The sequence below is a fragment of the Taudactylus pleione genome, unplaced genomic scaffold (genome assembly GCF_031769625.1).
Source record: "Taudactylus pleione unplaced genomic scaffold, aTauple2 ptg000529l, whole genome shotgun sequence".
Taxonomy (NCBI): domain Eukaryota; kingdom Metazoa; phylum Chordata; class Amphibia; order Anura; family Myobatrachidae; genus Taudactylus; species Taudactylus pleione.
The window spans coordinates 2,945,122-2,965,987 of NW_028284931.1; positions in this window are offsets into that span (position 1 = coordinate 2,945,122).

The following is a 20,866-nucleotide window of genomic DNA, read 5'->3' on the forward strand; positions in this document are numbered from 1 at the left end:
GGGGCCCCACTCCCAAACGCTCACCCCAAAATAATTATTGCTTCATAATAGTAGCACCCACTCTGGGTCATATAATTACAATTGATGTACTGCATGATAACAGTACATATAATAGCTGAGAGCTAACTTACCTTGGAGGTACACCAAAAAACCTCCACATGGCACTATAAGCATCAGCACATCCTCCTAATGCTGACTGCCTTCATGCCTCTCCAAACTTGCAAAAGAAATGGTAGTTGCTCAGATCAGCTTAATTGCATAACACAGGTGCTTGTAAAGGGCGGGGTTTACTCTGAACACAGAAAAAAAGGAGATTTGCCCCCCAGCACACTGCAGCAAAAACAATACTTAAATCCTACATGATAACAGCGATTCAGAGGTATTAGTTACGTACATTTGCAAATATATGAATAAGCGCCAGGCCAATCGTCAAGGCTCCTCTATACTGGCGTCCCTAGCATTAAGGGGTTCACGTCCAAGAAGCAAGGCACCCCAAAAAAATTCCAACCAAGCACCATCCCCAGGGCATCACGTGAAAGGGGAAAAAGGTGATAGTGAAGTATAAAGAAAAGATGTGTAAGTATAAATCAATAAGTGTTAATGAAACGAGAAAGAATTAAAATTACATAAATAATATACAAACAAATAGAAAAGTGATAAAAGTATTCTATGTGAATTAAGTGTTGATGCCTTGAGAAACGCCCAGTCCGAACCCCCCGGGGGCCCCACTCCCAAACACTCACCCCAAAATAATTATTGCTACATAATAGTAGCACCCACTCTGGGTCATATAATTACAATTGATGTACTGCATGATAACAGTACATATAATAGCTGAGAGCTAACTTACCTTGGAGGTACCCCAAAAAACCTCCACATGGCACTATAAGCATCAGCACATCCTCCTAATGCTGACTGCCTTCATGCCTCTCCAAACTTGCAAAAGAAATGGTAGTTGCTCAGATCAGCTTAATTGCATAACACAGGTGCTTGTAAAGGGTGGGGTTTACTCTGAACACAGAAAAAAAGGAGATTTGCCCCCCAGCACACTGCAGCAAAAACAATACTTAAATCCTACATGATAACAGCGATTCAGAGGTATTAGTTACATACATTTGCAAATATATGAATAAGCGCCAGGCCAATCGTCAAGGCTCCTCTATACTGGCGTCCCTAGCATTAAGGGGTTCACGTCCGAGAGGCAAGGCACACCAAAAAAATTCCAACCAAGGACCATCCCCAGGGCATCACACGAAAAGGGAAAAAGGTGATAGTGAAGTATAAAGAAAAGATGTGTAAGTATAAATCAATAAGTGTTAATGAAATGAGAAAGAATTAAAATTACATAAATAATATACAAACAAATAGAAAAGTGATAAAAGTATTCTATGTGAATTAAGTGGTGATGCCATGAGAAAGGCCCAGTCAGAACCCCCCCCCGGGGGCCCCACTCCCAAACGCTCACCCCAAAATAATTATTGCTACATAATAGTAGCACCCACTCTGGGTCATATAATTACAATTGATGTACTGCATGATAACAGTACATATAATAGCTGAGAGCTAACTTACCTTGGAGGTACACCAAAAAACCTCCACATGGCACTATAAGCATCAGCACATCCTCCTAATGCTGACTGCCTTCATGCCTCTCCAAACTTGCAAAAGAAATGGTAGTTGCTCAGATCAGCTTAATTGCATAACACAGGTGCTTGTAAAGGGCGGGGTTTACTCTGAACACAGAAAAAAAGGAGATTTGCCCCCCAGCACACTGCAGCAAAAACAATACTTAAATCCCACATGATAACAGCGATTCAGAGGTATTAGTTACGTACATTTGAAAATATATGAATAAGCGCCAGGCCAATCGTCAAGGCTCCTCTATACTGGCGTCCCTAGCATTAAGGGGTTCACGTCCAAGAAGCAAGGCACCCCAAAAAAATTCCAACCAAGCACCATCCCCAGGGCATCACGTGAAAGGAGAAAAAGGTGATAGTGAAGTATAAAGAAAAGATGTGTAAGTATAAATCAATAAGTGTTAATGAAATGAGAAAGAATTAAAATCACTTAAATAATATACAAACAAATAGAAAAGTGATAAAAGTATTCTATGTGAATTAAGTGGTGATGCTATGAGAAAGGCCCAGTCAGAACCCCCCCGGGGGCCCCACTCCCAAACGCTCACCCCAAAATAATTATTGCTACATAATAGTAGCACCCACTCTGGGTCATATAATTACAATTGATGTACTGCATGATAACAGTAGATATAATAGCTGAGAGCTAACTTACCTTGGAGGTACCCCAAAAAACCTCCACATGGCACTATAAGCATCAGCACATCCTCCTAATGCTGACTGCCTTCATGCCTCTCCAAACTTGCAAAAGAAATGGTAGTTGCTCAGATCAGCTTAATTGCATAACACAGGTGCTTGTAAAGGGCGGGGTTTACTCTGAACACAGAAAAAAAGGAGATTTGCCCCCCAGCACACTGCAGGAAAAACAATACTTAAATCCTATATGATAACAGCGATTCAGAGGTATTAGTTACATACATTTGCAAATATATGAATAAGCGCCAGGCCAATCGTCAAGGCTCCTCTATACTGGCGTCCCTAGCATTAAGGGGTTCACGTCCGAGAAGCAAGGCACCCCAAAAAAATTCCAACCAAGGACCATCCCCAGTGCATCACTCGAAAAGGGAAAAAGGTGATAGTGAAGTATAAAGAAAAGATGTGTAAGTATAAATCAATAAGTGTTAATGAAATGAGAAAGAATTAAAATTACATAAATAATATACAAACAAATAGAAAAGTGATAAAAGTATTCTATGTGAATTAAGTGGTGATGCCATGAGAAAGGCCCAGTCAGAACCCCCCCGGGGGCCCCACTCCCAAATGCTCACCCCAAAATAATTATTGCTACATAATAGTAGCACCCACTCTGGGTCATATAATTACAATTGATGTACTGCATGATAACAGTACATATAATAGCTGAGAGCTAACTTACCTTGGAGGTACCCCAAAAAACCTCCACATGGCACTATAAGCATCAGCACATCCTCCTAATGCTGACTACCTTCATGCCTCTCCAAACTTGCAAAAGAAATGGTAGTTGCTCAGATCAGCTTAATTGCATAACACAGGTGCTTGTAAAGGGTGGGGTTTACTCTGAACACAGAAAAAAAGGAGATTTGCCCCCCAGCACACTGCAGCAAAAACAATACTTAAATCCTACATGATAACAGCGATTCAGAGGTATTAGTTACATACATTTGCAAATATATGAATAAGCGCCAGGCCAATCGTCAAGGCTCCTCTATACTGGCGTCCCTAGCATTAAGGGGTTCACGTCCAAGAAGCAAGCTACCCCAAAAAAATTCCAACCAAGGACCATCCCCAGGGCATCACGTGAAAGGGGAAAAAGGTGATAGTGAAGTATAAAGAAAAGATGTGTAAGTATAAATCAATAAGTGTTAATGAAATGAGAAAGAATTAAAATCACTTAAATAATATACAAACAAATAGAAAAGTGATAAAAGTATTCTATGTGAATTAAGTGGTGATGCCATGAGAAAGGCCCAGTCAGAACCCCCCCGGGGGCCCCACTCCCAAACGCTCACCCCAAAATAATTATTGCTACATAATAGTAGCACCCACTCTGGGTCATATAATTACAATTGATGTACTGCATGATAACAGTAGATATAATAGCTGAGAGCTAACTTACCTTGGAGGTACCCCAAAAAACCTCCACATGGCACTATAAGCATCAGCACATCCTCCTAATGCTGACTGCCTTCATGCCTCTCCAAACTTGCAAAAGAAATGGTAGTTGCTCAGATCAGCTTAATTGCATAACACAGGTGCTTGTAAAGGGCGGGGTTTACTCTGAACACAGAAAAAAAGGAGATTTGCCCCCCAGCACACTGCAGGAAAAACAATACTTAAATCCTATATGATAACAGCGATTCAGAGGTATTAGTTACATACATTTGCAAATATATGAATAAGCGCCAGGCCAATCGTCAAGGCTCCTCTATACTGGCGTCCCTAGCATTAAGGGGTTCATGTCCGAGAAGCAAGGCACCCCAAAAAAATTCCAACCAAGGACCATCCCCAGTGCATCACACGAAAAGGGAAAAAGGTGATAGTGAAGTATAAAGAAAAGATGTGTAAGTATAAATCAATAAGTGTTAATGAAATGAGAAAGAATTAAAATTACATAAATAATATACAAACAAATAGAAAAGTGATAAAAGTATTCTATGTGAATTAAGTGGTGATGCCATGAGAAAGGCCCAGTCAGAACCCCCCCGGGGGCCCCACTCCCAAATGCTCACCCCAAAATAATTATTGCTACATAGTAGTAGCACCCACTCTGGGTCATATAATTACAATTGATGTACTGCATGATAACAGTACATATAAAATCTGAGAGCTAACTTACCTTGGAGGTACCCCAAAAAACCTCCACATGGCACTATAAGCATCAGCACATCCTCCTAATGCTGACTGCCTTCATGCCTCTCCAAACTTGCAAAAGAAATGGTAGTTGCTCAGATCAGCTTAATTGCATAACACAGGTGCTTTTAAAGGGCGGGGTTTACTCTGAACACAGAAAAAAAGGAGATTTGCCCCCCAGCACACTGCAGCAAAAACAATACTTAAATCCTACATGATAACAGCGATTCAGAGGTATTAGTTACATACATTTGCAAATATATGAATAAGCACCATGCCAATCGTCAAGGCTCCTCTATACTGGCGTCCCTAGCATTAAGGGGTTCACGTCCGAGAAGCAAGGCACCCCAAAAAAATTACAACCAAGGACCATCCCCAGGGCATCACACGAAAAGGGAAAAAGGTGATAGTGAAGTATAAAGAAAAGATGTGTAAGTATAAATCAATAAGTGTTAATGAAACGAGAAAGAATTAAAATTACATAAATAATATACAAACAAATAGAAAAGTGATAAAAGTATTCTATGTGAATTAAGTGTTGATGCCTTGAGAAACGCCCAGTCCGAACCCCCCGGGGGCCCCACTCCCAAACACTCACCCCAAAATAATTATTGCTACATAATAGTAGCACCCACTCTGGGTCATATAATTACAATTGATGTACTGCATGATAACAGTACATATAATAGCTGAGAGCTAACTTACCTTGGAGGTACCCCAAAAAACCTCCACATGGCACTATAAGCATCAACACATCCTCCTAATGCTGACTACCTTCATGCCTCTCCAAACTTGCAAAAGAAATGGTAGTTGCTCAGATCAGCTTAATTGCATAACACAGGTGCTTGTAAAGGGTGGGGTTTACTCTGAACACAGAAAAAAAGGAGATTTGCCCCCCAGCACACTGCAGCAAAAACAATACTTAAATCCTACATGATAACAGCGATTCAGAGGTATTAGTTACATACATTTGCAAATATATGAATAAGCGCCAGGCCAATCGTCAAGGCTCCTCTATACTGGCGTCCCTAGCATTAAGGGGTTCACGTCCGAGAAGCAAGGCACCCCAAAAAAATTACAACCAAGGACCATCCCCAGGGCATCACACGAAAAGGGAAAAAGGTGATAGTGAAGTATAAAGAAAAGATGTGTAAGTATAAATCAATAAGTGTTAATGAAATGAGAAAGAATTAAAATTACATAAATAATATACAAACAAATAGAAAAGTGATAAAAGTATTCTATGTGAATTAAGTGGTGATGCCATGAGAAACGCCCAGTCCGAACCCCCCGGGGGCCCCACTCCCAAACACTCACCCCAAAATAATTATTGCTACATAATAGTAGCACCCACTCTGGGTCATATAATTACAATTGATGTACTGCATGATAACAGTACATATAAAAGCTGAGAGCTAACTTACCTTGGAGGTACCCCAAAAAACCTCCACATGGCACTAAAAGCATCAGCACATCCTCCTAATGCTGACTGCCTTCATGCCTCTCCAAACTTGCAAAAGAAATGGTAGTTGCTCAGATCAGCTTAATTGCATAACACAGGTGCTTGTAAAGGGCGGGGTTTACTCTGAACACAGAAAAAAAGGAGATTTGCCCCCCAGCACACTGCAGCAAAAACAATACTTAAATTCTAATGATAACAGCGATTCAGAGGTATTAGTTACATACATTTGCAAATATATGAATAAGCGCCAGGCCAATCGTCAAGGCTCCTCTATACTGGCGTCCCTAGCATTAAGGGGTTCACGTCCGAGAAGCAAGGCACCCCAAAAAAATTCCAACCAAGGACCATCCACAGGGCATCACATGAAAAGGGAAAAAGGTGATAGTGAAGTATAAAGAAAAGATGTGTAAGTATAAATCAATAAGTGTTAATGAAATGAGAAAGAATTAAAATTACATAAATAATATACAAACAAATAGAAAAGTGATAAAAGTATTCTATGTGAATTAAGTGGTGATGCCATGAGAAAGGCCCAGTCAGAACCCCCCCGGGGGCCCCACTCCCAAACGCTCACCCCAAAATAATTATTGCTACATAATAGTAGCACCCACTCTGGGTCATATAATTACAATTGATGTACTGCATGATAACAGTACATATAATAGCTGAGAGCTATCTACCTTGGAGGTACCCCAAAAAACCTCCACATGGCACTATAAGCATCAGCACATCCTCCTAATGCTGACTGCCTTCATGCCTCTCCAAACTTGCAAAAGAAATGGTAGTTGCTCAGATCAGCTTAATTGCATAACACAGGTGCTTGTAAAGGGCGGGGTTTACTCTGAACACAGAAAAAAAAGGAGATTTGCCCCCAGCACACTGTAGCAAAAACAATACTTAAATCCTACATGATAACAGCGATTCAGAGGTATTAGTTACATACATTTGCAAATATATGAATAAGCGCCAGGCCAATCGTCAAGGCTCCTCTATACTGGCGTCCCTAGCATTAAGGGGTTCATGTCCGAGAAGCAAGGCAACCCAAAAAAATTCCAACCAAGGACCATCCCCAGGGCATCACACGAAAAGGAAAAAAGGTGATAGTGAAGTATAAAGAAAAGATGTGTAAGTATAAATTAATAAGTGTTAATGAAATGAGAAAGAATTATAATTACTTAAATAATATACAAACAAATAGAAAAGTGATAAAAGTATTCTATGTGAATTAAGTGGTGATGCCATGAGAAAGGCCCAGTCCGAACCCCCCCGGGGGCCCCACTCCCAAACGCTCACCCCAAAATAATTATTGCTTCATAATAGTAGCACCCACTCTGGGTCATATAATTACAATTGATGTACTGCATGATAACAGTACATATAATAGCTGAGAGCTAACTTACCTTGGAGGTACACCAAAAAACCTCCACATGGCACTATAAGCATCAGCACATCCTCCTAATGCTGACTGCCTTCATGCCTCTCCAAACTTGCAAAAGAAATGGTAGTTGCTCAGATCAGCTTAATTGCATAACACAGGTGCTTGTAAAGGGCGGGGTTTACTCTGAACACAGAAAAAAAGGAGATTTGCCCCCCAGCACACTGCAGCAAAAACAATACTTAAATCCTACATGATAACAGCGATTCAGAGGTATTAGTTACGTACATTTGCAAATATATGAATAAGCGCCAGGCCAATCGTCAAGGCTCCTCTATACTGGCGTCCCTAGCATTAAGGGGTTCACGTCCAAGAAGCAAGGCACCCCAAAAAAATTCCAACCAAGCACCATCCCCAGGGCATCACGTGAAAGGGGAAAAAGGTGATAGTGAAGTATAAAGAAAAGATGTGTAAGTATAAATCAATAAGTGTTAATGAAACGAGAAAGAATTAAAATTACATAAATAATATACAAACAAATAGAAAAGTGATAAAAGTATTCTATGTGAATTAAGTGTTGATGCCTTGAGAAACGCCCAGTCCGAACCCCCCGGGGGCCCCACTCCCAAACACTCACCCCAAAATAATTATTGCTACATAATAGTAGCACCCACTCTGGGTCATATAATTACAATTGATGTACTGCATGATAACAGTACATATAATAGCTGAGAGCTAACTTACCTTGGAGGTACCCCAAAAAACCTCCACATGGCACTATAAGCATCAGCACATCCTCCTAATGCTGACTGCCTTCATGCCTCTCCAAACTTGCAAAAGAAATGGTAGTTGCTCAGATCAGCTTAATTGCATAACACAGGTGCTTGTAAAGGGTGGGGTTTACTCTGAACACAGAAAAAAAGGAGATTTGCCCCCCAGCACACTGCAGCAAAAACAATACTTAAATCCTACATGATAACAGCGATTCAGAGGTATTAGTTACATACATTTGCAAATATATGAATAAGCGCCAGGCCAATCGTCAAGGCTCCTCTATACTGGCGTCCCTAGCATTAAGGGGTTCACGTCCGAGAGGCAAGGCACACCAAAAAAATTCCAACCAAGGACCATCCCCAGGGCATCACACGAAAAGGGAAAAAGGTGATAGTGAAGTATAAAGAAAAGATGTGTAAGTATAAATCAATAAGTGTTAATGAAATGAGAAAGAATTAAAATTACATAAATAATATACAAACAAATAGAAAAGTGATAAAAGTATTCTATGTGAATTAAGTGGTGATGCCATGAGAAAGGCCCAGTCAGAACCCCCCCCCGGGGGCCCCACTCCCAAACGCTCACCCCAAAATAATTATTGCTACATAATAGTAGCACCCACTCTGGGTCATATAATTACAATTGATGTACTGCATGATAACAGTACATATAATAGCTGAGAGCTAACTTACCTTGGAGGTACACCAAAAAACCTCCACATGGCACTATAAGCATCAGCACATCCTCCTAATGCTGACTGCCTTCATGCCTCTCCAAACTTGCAAAAGAAATGGTAGTTGCTCAGATCAGCTTAATTGCATAACACAGGTGCTTGTAAAGGGCGGGGTTTACTCTGAACACAGAAAAAAAGGAGATTTGCCCCCCAGCACACTGCAGCAAAAACAATACTTAAATCCCACATGATAACAGCGATTCAGAGGTATTAGTTACGTACATTTGAAAATATATGAATAAGCGCCAGGCCAATCGTCAAGGCTCCTCTATACTGGCGTCCCTAGCATTAAGGGGTTCACGTCCAAGAAGCAAGGCACCCCAAAAAAATTCCAACCAAGCACCATCCCCAGGGCATCACGTGAAAGGAGAAAAAGGTGATAGTGAAGTATAAAGAAAAGATGTGTAAGTATAAATCAATAAGTGTTAATGAAATGAGAAAGAATTAAAATCACTTAAATAATATACAAACAAATAGAAAAGTGATAAAAGTATTCTATGTGAATTAAGTGGTGATGCTATGAGAAAGGCCCAGTCAGAACCCCCCCGGGGGCCCCACTCCCAAACGCTCACCCCAAAATAATTATTGCTACATAATAGTAGCACCCACTCTGGGTCATATAATTACAATTGATGTACTGCATGATAACAGTAGATATAATAGCTGAGAGCTAACTTACCTTGGAGGTACCCCAAAAAACCTCCACATGGCACTATAAGCATCAGCACATCCTCCTAATGCTGACTGCCTTCATGCCTCTCCAAACTTGCAAAAGAAATGGTAGTTGCTCAGATCAGCTTAATTGCATAACACAGGTGCTTGTAAAGGGCGGGGTTTACTCTGAACACAGAAAAAAAGGAGATTTGCCCCCCAGCACACTGCAGGAAAAACAATACTTAAATCCTATATGATAACAGCGATTCAGAGGTATTAGTTACATACATTTGCAAATATATGAATAAGCGCCAGGCCAATCGTCAAGGCTCCTCTATACTGGCGTCCCTAGCATTAAGGGGTTCACGTCCGAGAAGCAAGGCACCCCAAAAAAATTCCAACCAAGGACCATCCCCAGTGCATCACTCGAAAAGGGAAAAAGGTGATAGTGAAGTATAAAGAAAAGATGTGTAAGTATAAATCAATAAGTGTTAATGAAATGAGAAAGAATTAAAATTACATAAATAATATACAAACAAATAGAAAAGTGATAAAAGTATTCTATGTGAATTAAGTGGTGATGCCATGAGAAAGGCCCAGTCAGAACCCCCCCGGGGGCCCCACTCCCAAATGCTCACCCCAAAATAATTATTGCTACATAATAGTAGCATCCACTCTGGGTCATATAATTACAATTGATGTACTGCATGATAACAGTACATATAAAATCTGAGAGCTAACTTACCTTGGAGGTACCCCAAAAAACCTCCACATGGCACTATAAGCATCAGCACATACTCCTAATGCTGACTGCCTTCATGCCTCTCCAAACTTGCAAAAGAAATGGTAGTTGCTCAGATCAGCTTAATTGCATAACACAGGTGCTTGTAAAGGGCGGGGTTTACTCTGAACACAGAAAAAAAGGAGATTTGCCCCCCAGCACACTGCAGGAAAAACAATACTTAAATCCTATATGATAACAGCGATTCAGAGGTATTAGTTACATACATTTGCAAATATATGAATAAGCGCCAGGCCAATCATCAAGGCTCCTCTATACTGGCGTCCCTAGCATTAAGGGGTTCACGTCCGAGAAGCAAGGCACCCCAAAAAAATTCCAACCAAGGACCATCCCCAGTGCATCACTCGAAAAGGGAAAAAGGTGATAGTGAAGTATAAAGAAAAGATGTGTAAGTATAAATCAATAAGTGTTAATGAAATGAGAAAGAATTAAAATTACATAAATAATATACAAACAAATAGAAAAGTGATAAAAGTATTCTATGTGAATTAAGTGGTGATGCCATGAGAAAGGCCCAGTCAGAACCCCCCCGGGGGCCCCACTCCCAAATGCTCACCCCAAAATAATTATTGCTACATAATAGTAGCACCCACTCTGGGTCATATAATTACAATTGATGTACTGCATGATAACAGTACATATAAAATCTGAGAGCTAACTTACCTTGGAGGTACCCCAAAAAACCTCCACATGGCACTGTAAGCATCAGCACATACTCCTAATGCTGACTGCCTTCATGCCTCTCCAAACTTGCAAAAGAAATGGTAGTTGCTCAGATCAGCTTAATTGCATAACACAGGTGCTTGTAAAGGGCGGGGTTTACTCTGAACACAGAAAAAAAGGAGATTTGCCCCCCAGCACACTGCAGCAAAAACAATACTTAAATCCTACATGATAACAGCGATTCAGAGGTATTAGTTACATACATTTGCAAATATATGAATAAGCACCATGCCAATCGTCAAGGCTCCTCTATACTGGCATCCCTAGCATTAAGGGGTTCACGTCCGAGAAGCAAGGCACCCCAAAAAAATTACAACCAAGGACCATCCCCAGGGCATCACACGAAAAGGGAAAAAGGTGATAGTGAAGTATAAAGAAAAGATGTGTAAGTATAAATCAATAAGTGTTAATGAAATGAGAAAGAATTAAAATTACATAAATAATATACAAACAAATAGAAAAGTGATAAAAGTATTCTATGTGAATTAAGTGGTGATGCCATGAGAAACGCCCAGTCCGAACCCCCCGGGGGCCCCACTCCCAAACACTCACCCCAAAATAATTATTGCTACATAATAGTAGCACCCACTCTGGGTCATATAATTACAATTGATGTACTGCATGATAACAGTACATATAAAAGCTGAGAGCTAACTTACCTTGGAGGTACCCCAAAAAACCTCCACATGGCACTATAAGCATCAGCACATCCTCCTAATGCTGGCTGCCTTCATGCCTCTCCAAACTTGCAAAAGAAATGGTAGTTGCTCAGATCAGCTTAATTGCATAACACAGGTGCTTGTAAAGGGCGGGGTTTACTCTGAACACAGAAAAAAAGGAGATTTGCCCCCCAGCACACTGCAGCAAAAACAATACTTAAATTCTAATGATAACAGCGATTCAGAGGTATTAGTTACATACATTTGCAAATATATGAATAAGCGCCAGGCCAATCGTCAAGGCTCCTCTATACTGGCGTCCCTAGCATTAAGGGGTTCACGTCCGAGAAGCAAGGCACCCCAAAAAAATTCCAACCAAGGACCATCCCCAGGGCATCACATGAAAAGGGAAAAAGGTGATAGTGAAGTATAAAGAAAAGATGTGTAAGTATAAATCAATAAGTGTTAATGAAATGAGAAAGAATTAAAATTACATAAATAATATACAAACAAATAGAAAAGTGATAAAAGTATTCTATGTGAATTAAGTGGTGATGCCATGAGAAAGGCCCAGTCAGAACCCCCCCGGGGGCCCCACTCCCAAACGCTCACCCCAAAATAATTATTGCTACATAATAGTAGCACCCACTCTGGGTCATATAATTACAATTGATGTACTGCATGATAACAGTACATATAATAGCTGAGAGCTATCTACCTTGGAGGTACCCCAAAAAACCTCCACATGGCACTATAAGCATCAGCACATCCTCCTAATGCTGACTGCCTTCATGCCTCTCCAAACTTGCAAAAGAAATGGTAGTTGCTCAGATCAGCTTAATTGCATAACACAGGTGCTTGTAAAGGGCGGGGTTTACTCTGAACACAGAAAAAAAAGGAGATTTGCCCCCCAGCACACTGTAGCAAAAACAATACTTAAATCCTACATGATAACAGCGATTCAGAGGTATTAGTTACATACATTTGCAAATATATGAATAAGCGCCAGGCCAATCGTCAAGGCTCCTCTATACTGGCGTCCCTAGCATTAAGGGGTTCATGTCCGAGAAGCAAGGCAACCCAAAAAAATTCCAACCAAGGACCATCCCCAGGGCATCACACGAAAAGGAAAAAAGGTGATAGTGAAGTATAAAGAAAAGATGTGTAAGTATAAATTAATAAGTGTTAATGAAATGAGAAAGAATTATAATTACTTAAATAATATACAAACAAATAGAAAAGTGATAAAAGTATTCTATGTGAATTAAGTGGTGATGCCATGAGAAAGGCCCAGTCAGAACCCCCCCGGGGGCCCCACTCCCAAACGCTCACCCCAAAATAATTATTGCTTCATAATAGTAGCACCCACTCTGGGTCATATAATTACAATTGATGTACTGCATGATAACAGTACATATAATAGCTGAGAGCTAACTTACCTTGGAGGTACACCAAAAAACCTCCACATGGCACTATAAGCATCAGCACATCCTCCTAATGCTGACTGCCTTCATGCCTCTCCAAACTTGCAAAAGAAATGGTAGTTGCTCAGATCAGCTTAATTGCATAACACAGGTGCTTGTAAAGGGCGGGGTTTACTCTGAACACAGAAAAAAAGGAGATTTGCCCCCCAGCACACTGCAGCAAAAACAATACTTAAATCCTACATGATAACAGCGATTCAGAGGTATTAGTTACGTACATTTGCAAATATATGAATAAGCGCCAGGCCAATCGTCAAGGCTCCTCTATACTGGCGTCCCTAGCATTAAGGGGTTCACGTCCGAGAAGCAAGGCACCCCAAAAAAATTCCAACCAAGGACCATCCCCAGTGCATCACTCGAAAAGGGAAAAAGGTGATAGTGAAGTATAAAGAAAAGATGTGTAAGTATAAATCAATAAGTGTTAATGAAATGAGAAAGAATTAAAATTACATAAATAATATACAAACAAATAGAAAAGTGATAAAAGTATTCTATGTGAATTAAGTGGTGATGCCATGAGAAAGGCCCAGTCAGAACCCCCCCGGGGGCCCCACTCCCAAATGCTCACCCCAAAATAATTATTGCTACATAATAGTAGCACCCACTCTGGGTCATATAATTACAATTGATGTACTGCATGATAACAGTACATATAAAATCTGAGAGCTAACTTACCTTGGAGGTACCCCAAAAAACCTCCACATGGCACTATAAGCATCAGCACATACTCCTAATGCTGACTGCCTTCATGCCTCTCCAAACTTGCAAAAGAAATGGTAGTTGCTCAGATCAGCTTAATTGCATAACACAGGTGCTTGTAAAGGGCGGGGTTTACTCTGAACACAGAAAAAAAGGAGATTTGCCCCCCAGCACACTGCAGGAAAAACAATACTTAAATCCTATATGATAACAGCGATTCAGAGGTATTAGTTACATACATTTGCAAATATATGAATAAGCGCCAGGCCAATCGTCAAGGCTCCTCTATACTGGCGTCCCTAGCATTAAGGGGTTCACGTCCGAGAAGCAAGGCACCCCAAAAAAATTACAACCAAGGACCATCCCCAGTGCATCACTCGAAAAGGGAAAAAGGTGATAGTGAAGTATAAAGAAAAGATGTGTAAGTATAAATCAATAAGTGTTAATGAAATGAGAAAGAATTAAAATTACATAAATAATATACAAACAAATAGAAAAGTGATAAAAGTATTCTATGTGAATTAAGTGGTGATGCCATGAGAAACGCCCAGTCCGAACCCCCCGGGGGCCCCACTCCCAAACACTCACCCCAAAATAATTATTGCTACATAATAGTAGCACCCACTCTGGGTCATATAATTACAATTGATGTACTGCATGATAACAGTACATATAAAATCTGAGAGCTAACTTACCTTGGAGGTACCCCAAAAAACCTCCACATGGCACTGTAAGCATCAGCACATACTCCTAATGCAGACTGCCTTCATGCCTCTCCAAACTTGCAAAAGAAATGGTAGTTGCTCAGATCAGCTTAATTGCATAACACAGGTGCTTGTAAAGGGCGGGGTTTACTCTGAACACAGAAAAAAAGGAGATTTGCCCCCCAGCACACTGCAGCAAAAACAATACTTAAATCCTACATGATAACAGCGATTCAGAGGTATTAGTTACGTACATTTGCAAATATATGAATAAGCACCATGCCAATCGTCAAGGCTCCTCTATACTGGCGTCCCTAGCATTAAGGGGTTCACGTCCGAGAAGCAAGGCACCCCAAAAAAATTACAACCAAGGACCATCCCCAGGGCATCACACGAAAAGGGAAAAAGGTGATAGTGAAGTATAAAGAAAAGATGTGTAAGTATAAATCAATAAGTGTTAATGAAATGAGAAAGAATTAAAATTACATAAATAATATACAAACAAATAGAAAAGTGATAAAAGTATTCTATGTGAATTAAGTGGTGATGCCATGAGAAACGCCCAGTCCGAACCCCCCGGGGGCCCCACTCCCAAACACTCACCCCAAAATAATTATTGCTACATAATAGTAGCACCCACTCTGGGTCATATAATTACAATTGATGTACTGCATGATAACAGTACATATAAAAGCTGAGAGCTAACTTACCTTGGAGGTACCCCAAAAAACCTCCACATGGCACTATAAGCATCAGCACATCCTCCTAATGCTGACTGCCTTCATGCCTCTCCAAACTTGCAAAAGAAATGGTAGTTGCTCAGATCAGCTTAATTGCATAACACAGGTGCTTGTAAAGGGCGGGGTTTACTCTGAACACAGAAAAAAAGGAGATTTGCCCCCCAGCACACTGCAGCAAAAACAATACTTAAATCCTACATGATAACAGCGATTCAGAGGTATTAGTTACATACATTTGCAAATATATGAATAAGCGCCAGGCCAATCGTCAAGGCTCCTCTATACTGGCGTCCCTAGCATTAAGGGGTTCATGTCCGAGAAGCAAGGCAACCCAAAAAAATTCCAACCAAGGACCATCCCCAGGGCATCACACGAAAAGGAAAAAAGGTGATAGTGAAGTATAAAGAAAAGATGTGTAAGTATAAATTAATAAGTGTTAATGAAATGAGAAAGAATTATAATTACTTAAATAATATACAAACAAATAGAAAAGTGATAAAAGTATTCTATGTGAATTAAGTGGTGATGCCATGAGAAAGGCCCAGTCCGAACCCCCCCGGGGGCCCCACTCCCAAACGCTCACCCCAAAATAATTATTGCTTCATAATAGTAGCACCCACTCTGGGTCATATAATTACAATTGATGTACTGCATGATAACAGTACATATAATAGCTGAGAGCTAACTTACCTTGGAGGTACACCAAAAAACCTCCACATGGCACTATAAGCATCAGCACATCCTCCTAATGCTGACTGCCTTCATGCCTCTCCAAACTTGCAAAAGAAATGGTAGTTGCTCAGATCAGCTTAATTGCATAACACAGGTGCTTGTAAAGGGCGGGGTTTACTCTGAACACAGAAAAAAAGGAGATTTGCCCCCCAGCACACTGCAGCAAAAACAATACTTAAATCCTACATGATAACAGCGATTCAGAGGTATTAGTTACGTACATTTGCAAATATATGAATAAGCGCCAGGCCAATCGTCAAGGCTCCTCTATACTGGCGTCCCTAGCATTAAGGGGTTCACGTCCAAGAAGCAAGGCACCCCAAAAAAATTCCAACCAAGCACCATCCCCAGGGCATCACGTGAAAGGGGAAAAAGGTGATAGTGAAGTATAAAGAAAAGATGTGTAAGTATAAATCAATAAGTGTTAATGAAATGAGAAAGAATTAAAATCACTTAAATAATATACAAACAAATAGAAAAGTGATAAAAGTATTCTATGTGAATTAAGTGGTGATGCCATGAGTAAGGCCCAGTCAGAACCCCCCCGGGGGCCCCACTCCCAAACGCTCACCCCAAAATAATTATTGCTACATAATAGTAGCACCCACTCTGGGTCATATAATTACAATTGATGTACTGCATGATAACAGTAGATATAATAGCTGAGAGCTAACTTACCTTGGAGGTACCCCAAAAAACCTCCACATGGCACTATAAGCATCAGCACATCCTCCTAATGCTGACTGCCTTCATGCCTCTCCAAACTTGCAAAAGAAATGGTAGTTGCTCAGATCAGCTTAATTGCATAACACAGGTGCTTGTAAAGGGCGGGGTTTACTCTGAACACAGAAAAAAAGGAGATTTGCCCCCCAGCACACTGCAGGAAAAACAATACTTAAATCCTATATGATAACAGCGATTCAGAGGTATTAGTTACATACATTTGCAAATATATGAATAAGCGCCAGGCCAATCATCAAGGCTCCTCTATACTGGCGTCCCTAGCATTAAGGGGTTCACGTCCGAGAAGCAAGGCACCCCAAAAAAATTCCAACCAAGGACCATCCCCAGTGCATCACTCGAAAAGGGAAAAAGGTGATAGTGAAGTATAAAGAAAAGATGTGTAAGTATAAATCAATAAGTGTTAATGAAATGAGAAAGAATTAAAATTACATAAATAATATACAAACAAATAGAAAAGTGATAAAAGTATTCTATGTGAATTAAGTGGTGATGCCATGAGAAAGGCCCAGTCAGAACCCCCCCGGGGGCCCCACTCCCAAATGCTCACCCCAAAATAATTATTGCTACATAATAGTAGCACCCACTCTGGGTCATATAATTACAATTGATGTACTGCATGATAACAGTACATATAAAATCTGAGAGCTAACTTACCTTGGAGGTACCCCAAAAAACCTCCACATGGCACTATAAGTATCAGCACATACTCCTAATGCTGACTGCCTTCATGCCTCTCCAAACTTGCAAAAGAAATGGTAGTTGCTCAGATCAGCTTAATTGCATAACACAGGTGCTTGTAAAGGGCGGGGTTTACTCTGAACACAGAAAAAAAGGAGATTTGCCCCCCAGCACACTGCAGGAAAAACAATACTTAAATCCTATATGATAACAGCGATTCAGAGGTATTAGTTACATACATTTGCAAATATATGAATAAGCGCCAGGCCAATCGTCAAGGCTCCTTTATACTGGCGTCCCTAGCATTAAGGGGTTCACGTCCGAGAAGCAAGGCACCCCAAAAAAATTACAACCAAGGACCATCCCCAGTGCATCACTCGAAAAGGGAAAAAGGTGATAGTGAAGTATAAAGAAAAGATGTGTAAGTATAAATCAATAAGTGTTAATGAAATGAGAAAGAATTAAAATTACATAAATAATATACAAACAAATAGAAAAGTGATAAAAGTATTCTATGTGAATTAAGTGGTGATGCCATGAGAAACGCCCAGTCCGAACCCCCCGGGGGCCCCACTCCCAAACACTCACCCCAAAATAATTATTGCTACATAATAGTAGCACCCACTCTGGGTCATATAATTACAATTGATGTACTGCATGATAACAGTACATATAAAATCTGAGAGCTAACTTACCTTGGAGGTACCCCAAAAAACCTCCACATGGCACTGTAAGCATCAGCACATACTCCTAATGCTGACTGCCTTCATGCCTCTCCAAACTTGCAAAAGAAATGGTAGTTGCTCAGATCAGCTTAATTGCATAACACAGGTGCTTGTAAAGGGCGGGGTTTACTCTGAACACAGAAAAAAAGGAGATTTGCCCCCCAGCACACTGCAGCAAAAACAATACTTAAATCCTACATGATAACAGCGATTCAGAGGTATTAGTTACGTACATTTGCAAATATATGAATAAGCACCATGCCAATCGTCAAGGCTCCTCTATACTGGCGTCCCTAGCATTAAGGGGTTCACGTCCGAGAAGCAAGGCACCCCAAAAAAATTACAACCAAGGACCATCCCCAGGGCATCACACGAAAAGGGAAAAAGGTGATAGTGAAGTATAAAGAAAAGATGTGTAAGTATAAATCAATAAGTGTTAATGAAATGAGAAAGAATTAAAATTACATAAATAATATACAAACAAATAGAAAAGTGATAAAAGTATTCTATGTGAATTAAGTGGTGATGCCATGAGAAACGCCCAGTCCGAACCCCCCCCCGGGGGCCCCACTCCCAAACACTCACCCCAAAATAATTATTGCTACATAATAGTAGCACCCACTCTGGGTCATATAATTACAATTGATGTACTGCATGATAACAGTACATATAAAAGCTGAGAGCTAACTTACCTTGGAGGTACCCCAAAAAACCTCCACATGGCACTATAAGCATCAGCACATCCTCCTAATGCTGACTGCCTTCATGCCTCTCCAAACTTGCAAAAGAAATGGTAGTTGCTCAGATCAGCTTAATTGCATAACACAGGTGCTTGTAAAGGGCGGGGTTTACTCTGAACACAGAAAAAAAGGAGATTTGCCCCCCAGCACACTGCAGCAAAAACAATACTTAAATTCTAATGATAACAGCGATTCAGAGGTATTAGTTACATACATTTGCAAATATATGAATAAGCGCCAGGCCAATCGTCAAGGCTCCTCTATACTGGCGTCCCTAGCATTAAGGGGTTCACGTCCGAGAAGCAAGGCACCCCAAAAAAATTCCAACCAAGGACCATCCCCAGGGCATCACATGAAAAGGGAAAAAGGTGATAGTGAAGTATAAAGAAAAGATGTGTAAGTATAAATCAATAAGTGTTAATGAAATGAGAAAGAATTAAAATTACATAAATAATATACAAACAAATAGAAAAGTGATAAAAGTATTCTATGTGAATTAAGTGGTGATGCCATGAGAAAGGCCCAGTCAGAACCCCCCCGGGGGCCCCACTCCCAAACGCTCACCCCAAAATAATTATTGCTACATAATAGTAGCACCCACTCTGGGTCATATAATTACAATTGATGTACTGCATGATAACAGTACATATAATAGCTGAGAGCTATCTACCTTGGAGGTACCCCAAAAAACCTCCACATGGCACTATAAGCATCAGCACATCCTCCTAATGCTGACTGCCTTCATGCCTCTCCAAACTTGCAAAAGAAATGGTAGTTGCTCAGATCAGCTTAATTGCATAACACAGGTGCTTGTAAAGGGCGGGGTTTACTCTGAACACAGAAAAAAAAGGAGATTTGCCCCCCAGCACACTGTAGCAAAAACAATACTTAAATCCTACATGATAACAGCGATTCAGAGGTATTAGTTACATACATTTGCAAATATATGAATAAGCGCCAGGCCAATCGTCAAGGCTCCTCTATACTGGCGTCCCTAGCATTAAGGGGTTCATGTCCGAGAAGCAAGGCAACCCAAAAAAATTCCAACCAAGGACCATCCCCAGGGCATCACACGAAAAGGAAAAAAGGTGATAGTGAAGTATAAAGAAAAGATGTGTAAGTATAAATTAATAAGTGTTAATGAAATGAGAAAGAATTATAATTACTTAAATAATATACAAACAAATAGAAAAGTGATAAAAGTATTCTATGTGAATTAAGTGGTGATGCCATGAGAAAGGCCCAGTCCGAACCCCCCCGGGGGCCCCACTCCCAAACGCTCACCCCAAAATAATTATTGCTTCATAATAGTAGCACCCACTCTGGGTCATATAATTACAATTGATGTACTGCATGATAACAGTGCAATTAAAGCTGAGAGCTAACTTACCTTGGCGGTACCCCAAAAAACCTCCACATGGCACTATAAGCATCAGCACATCCTCCTAATGCTGACTGCCTTCATGCCTCTACAAACTTGCAAAAGAAATGGTAGTTGCTCAGATCAGCTTAATTGCATAACACAGGTGCTTGTAAAGGGCGGGGTTTACTCTGAACACAGAAAAAAAGGAGATTTGCCCCCCAGCACACTGCAGCAAAAACAATACTTAAATCCTACATGATAACAGCGATTCAGAGGTATTAGTTACATACATTTGCAAATATATGAATAAGCGCCAGGCCAATCGTCAAGGCTCCTCTATACTGGCATCCCTAGCATTAAGGGGTTCACGTCCGAGAAGCAAGGCACCCCAAAAAAATTCCAACCAAGGACCATCCCCAGGGCATCACACGAAAAGGGAAAAAGGTGATAGTGAAGTATAAAGAAAAGATGTGTAAGTATAAATCAATAAGTGTTAATGAAATGAGAAAGAATTAAAATTACATAAATAATATACAAACAAATAGAAAAGTGATAAAAGTATTCTATGTGAATTAAGTGGTGATGCCATGAGAAAGGCCCAGTCAGAAC